This window comes from Schistocerca americana, unplaced genomic scaffold, assembly GCF_021461395.2.
Source record: "Schistocerca americana isolate TAMUIC-IGC-003095 unplaced genomic scaffold, iqSchAmer2.1 HiC_scaffold_97, whole genome shotgun sequence".
Taxonomy (NCBI): domain Eukaryota; kingdom Metazoa; phylum Arthropoda; class Insecta; order Orthoptera; family Acrididae; genus Schistocerca; species Schistocerca americana.
In genome coordinates, this window is record NW_025726752.1 from 485001 (window position 1) to 490000 (window position 5000).

At 52.5% G+C, this 5000-nt stretch overlaps 1 non-coding gene across 1 annotated transcript in view; it reads right to left on the reverse strand.

The window, feature by feature from the left end:
- Positions 1–1513, reverse strand: part of LOC124593025 — a 1910-nt gene extending 397 nt beyond the window's left edge. Inside the window, exon 1 of the ribosomal RNA XR_006977777.1 lies at positions 1–1513. This exon is cut by the window's left edge and continues 397 nt beyond it. This is a non-coding gene — a ribosomal RNA (small subunit ribosomal RNA).
- Positions 1514–5000: the final 3487 nt, after the last annotated feature.

Consider the following 5000-nt stretch of genomic DNA (forward strand, 5'->3'; position numbering starts at 1 on the left):
GCTAGAAGCCGCCTGTCCCTCTAAGAAGAAAAGTAATCGCTGACAGCACGAAGGATGTCACGCGACTAGTTAGCAGGCTAGAGTCTCGTTCGTTATCGGAATTAACCAGACAAATCGCTCCACCAACTAAGAACGGCCATGCACCACCACCCACCGAATCAAGAAAGAGCTATCAATCTGTCAATCCTTCCGGTGTCCGGGCCTGGTGAGGTTTCCCGTGTTGAGTCAAATTAAGCCGCAGGCTCCACTCCTGGTGGTGCCCTTCCGTCAATTCCTTTAAGTTTCAGCTTTGCAACCATACTTCCCCCGGAACCCAAAAGCTTTGGTTTCCCGGAGGCTGCCCGCCGAGTCATCGGAGGAACTGCGGCGGATCGCTGGCTGGCATCGTTTATGGTTAGAACTAGGGCGGTATCTGATCGCCTTCGAACCTCTAACTTTCGTTCTTGATTAATGAAAACATACTTGGCAAATGCTTTCGCTTCTGTTCGTCTTGCGACGATCCAAGAATTTCACCTCTAACGTCGCAATACGAATGCCCCCGCCTGTCCCTATTAATCATTACCTCGGGTTCCGAAAACCAACAAAATAGAACCGAGGTCCTATTCCATTATTCCATGCACACAGTATTCAGGCGGGCTTGCCTGCTTTAAGCACTCTAATTTGTTCAAAGTAAACGTGCCGGCCCACCGAGACACTCACTCAAGAGCACCCTGGTAGGATTGCAACGGGGTCCGCCTCGGGACGCACGAGCACGCACGAGGCGCGTCGCACGCCTTCGGCTCGCCCCACCGGCAGGACGTCCCACGATACATGCCAGTTAAACACCGACGGGCGGTGAACCAACAGCGTGGGACACAAATCCAACTACGAGCTTTTTAACCGCAACAACTTTAATATACGCTATTGGAGCTGGAATTACCGCGGCTGCTGGCACCAGACTTGCCCTCCAATAGATACTCGTTAAAGGATTTAAAGTGTACTCATTCCGATTACGGGGCCTCGGATGAGTCCCGTATCGTTATTTTTCGTCACTACCTCCCCGTGCCGGGAGTGGGTAATTTGCGCGCCTGCTGCCTTCCTTGGATGTGGTAGCCGTTTCTCAGGCTCCCTCTCCGGAATCGAACCCTGATTCCCCGTTACCCGTTACAACCATGGTAGGCGCAGAACCTACCATCGACAGTTGATAAGGCAGACATTTGAAAGATGCGTCGCCGGTACGAGGACCGTGCGATCAGCCCAAAGTTATTCAGAGTCACCAAGGCAAACGGACCGGACGAGCCGACCGATTGGTTTTGATCTAATAAAAGCGTCCCTTCCATCTCTGGTCGGGACTCTGTTTGCATGTATTAGCTCTAGAATTACCACAGTTATCCAAGTAACGTGGGTACGATCTAAGGAACCATAACTGATTTAATGAGCCATTCGCGGTTTCACTTTAATGCGGCTTGTACTGAGACATGCATGGCTTAATCTTTGAGACAAGCATATGACTACTGGCAGGATCAACCAGGGAGCTGCGTCAACTAGAGCTGAGCAGCCGGCCGCCCGGGAGTGTGTCCCGGGGGCCCGCGCGAACACGCAAGCGTCCGCTCAATTATTCTGCAAACAGGAGGAGGCTGAGCTCCCCTGCACAATACACCTCGAAACCCTCTCAGGTCCCGGCGGCGCGCAGCGCCGTCCTAAGTACTTGGTCGGGTTCGAGAGAGGCGCAATCGCCCGGAGTTTGGCGAGTAGACGCTTTAGGTGCGACCACCCGTTCTCCCAACTGAGCTTGCCGCTGCCGACAGAGGCCCGGGAGCGTGCTGTCGTGGCATTGCCGGCGGGAGACAACACGCGCCACCTACGGTGACCGGCAGCTCCAACGCCAGCGCCACAGAAGGACAAAAGCCCCACTTGGGTGCCGAAGCGAACTCTCCCAGCACAGCGCACGCGCCAACACGTCCGCACAGCTGCGATACAAACCACCTGCGAGAACCGCAGAGGCGACCGAGCAGCAGACGGCGTCGCGGCGCCGAGCGCCGGGCGGCGGCGCATCCTCAGCGCACACAGTCCTCAATCGGACCAGCACACTGCAGATGTCCACCGCGCTTCGCACCGGGCCCGCGAGGACCTACTTTGGCCGCACGGCGCCGCGTGCAGGGTGCGCCGGCGCGCAGCTGCGCCGCCTGCCGCCTCCGTCGGCCGGCGCGCCTGCCACTGGCCGCCCCCACCAGCCGGCTGTAGCGCGTGCGCCCACGCACCGCGCGGCCAGCACGCCGGGAGGCCCCCCCTCACCGGCCGGGGACGGTCCCACCCAGCCACCGCCGCGTATCGCTTCACACCCAGATGCCATTCACGTTCGTGGGCATGGTGGGTATCGCTGGAACAACCGGTTGGTAGCTCAACCGATCGTCGCCATCACTGATTCACCTCTAGCGAGAACAACCGCACCACAACGGTTTACCAGTTGTTCATTTGCATAACGTCACCAGCAAACGTAGGCGTCCATCGCCATTTGCAAATTCAACGATTGTTGCATGCCTGTGTCAGGTGTCACGACACACTATGTCTGCCCACATACACGCAACAACATGTGCACGCTTCGCGAACACGTGGAAGGTGGCCCCCGTACGTATGCGATGTCCATTGCGCGAACGACTGTCAACCGGCCTCTGTCGCATGTCGCAGATGTGGAACGCAGTGCACCATGCTATCACGGTGTGTGAGAAGAGACGACTACGTCTGACAACACGCGCCACTACATCAACAGACGGCTCATGCTGATCGCCATCCAGGGCATACCACACTGCAATCCAGCTCTTATAGGGAGACGACACGTAGCTGAGTGCACAACATTTGGACCGCATGGTTCGCCGTTGTTGGCGCAGTCGTTGTACGGTCACATGTACCACGATGTATCATTCAGTACATGAGGACCAATGTGCAGTACAGTGTGTGATTTGGACGTACAACATCAGCGGACAGTTGACACAGGCCGTACCACAGCGTAGGCTAAGTGCTTCGCACATGCGAATGCCAATGAACAACTGCAAATGCCAATGAACAACTGCAAAGGGCATTGAGCATGTACGTCCTGCTGCCATCCACATTACAGTGTATAGCTGCAAGGTGTTTAACATGAAGCGATACACTGGGGACCGGGCAGTGCGAGTAGCAAACTATATTGCGGGGGTTGCAGTTAGGCAACACTACACTAATTTAACGCGTCGTATGACAATTACAGAGCAGGTTAAGGCCCAACGTGTGTTGGGTTAAGGCCCAACGTGTGTTGGGTTAAGGCCCAACGTGTGTTGGGTTAAGGCCCAACGTGTGTTGGGTTAAGGCCCAACGTGTGTTGGGTTAAGGCCCAACGTGTGTTGGGTTAAGGCCCAACGTGTGTTGGGTTAAGGCCCAACGTGTGTTGGGTTAAGGCCCAACGTGTGTTGGGTTAAGGCCCAACGTGTGTTGGGTTAAGGCCCAACGTGTGTTGGGTTAAGGCCCAACGTGTGTTGGGTTAAGGCCCAACGTGTGTTGGGTTAAGGCCCAACGTGTGTTGGGTTAAGGCCCAACGTGTGTTGGGTTACGTTAAGGGGCAATGTGGGTTACGTTAAGGGGCAATGTGGGTTACGTTAAGGGGCAATGTGGGTTACGTTACGGCGCAATATAGGTTACGTTACGGCGCAATATAGGTTACGTTAAGGCGCAATATCGGTTACGTTAAGGCGCAATACAGGTTACGTTAAGGCGCAATACAGGTTACGTTAAGGCGCAATACAGGTTACGTTAAGGCGCAATACAGGTTACGTTAAGGCGCAATGCAGGTTACGTTAAGGCGCAATGCAGGTTACGTTAAGGCGCAATGCAGGTTACGTTAAGGCGCAATACAGGTTACGTTAAGGCGCAATACAGGTTACGTTAAGGCGCAATACAGGTTACGTTAAGGCGCAATACAGGTTACGTTAAGGCGCAATACAGGTTACGTTAAGGCGCAATACAGGTTACGTTAAGGCGCAATACAGGTTACGTTAAGGCGCAATACAGGTTACGTTAAGGCGCAATACAGGTTACGTTAAGGCGCAATACAGGTTACGTTAAGGCGCAATACAGGTTACGTTAAGGCGCAATACAGGTTACGTTAAGGCGCAATAGAGGTTACGTTAAGGCGCAATACAGGTTACGTTAAGGCGCAATACAGGTTACGTTAAGGCGCAATACAGGTTACGTTAAGGCGCAATACAGGTTACGTTAAGGCGCAATACAGGTTACGTTAAGGCGCAATACAGGTTACGTTAAGGCGCAATACAGGTTACGTTAAGGCGCAATACAGGTTAGGTTAAGGCGCAATACAGGTTAGGTTAAGGCGCAATACAGGTTAGGTTAAGGTACGACATAGGTTAGGTTAAGGTACGACATAGGTTAGGTTAAGGTACGACATAGGTTAGGTTAAGGTACGACATAGGTTAGGTTAAGGTACGACATAGGTTAGGTTAAGGTACGACATAGGTTAGGTTAAGGTACGACATAGGTTAGGTTAAGGTACGACATAGGTTAGGTTAAGGTACGACATAGGTTAGGTTAAGGTACGACATAGGTTAGGTTAAGGTACGACATAGGTTAGGTTAAGGTACGACATAGGTTAGGTTAAGGTACGACATAGGTTAGGTTAAGGTACGACATAGGTTAGGTTAAGGTACGACATAGGTTAGGTTAAGGTACGACATAGGTTAGGTTAAGGTACGACATAGGTTAGGTTAAGGTACGACATAGGTTAGGTTAAGGTACGACATAGGTTAGGTTAAGGTACGACATAGGTTAGGTTAAGGTACGACATAGGTTAGGTTAAGGTACGACATAGGTTAGGTTAAGGTACGACATAGGTTAGGTTAAGGTACGACATAGGTTAGGTTAAGGTACGACATAGGTTAGGTTAAGGTACGACATAGGTTAGGTTAAGGTACGACATAGGTTAGGTTAAGGTACGACATAGGTTAGGTTAAGGTACGACATAGGTTAGGTTACGG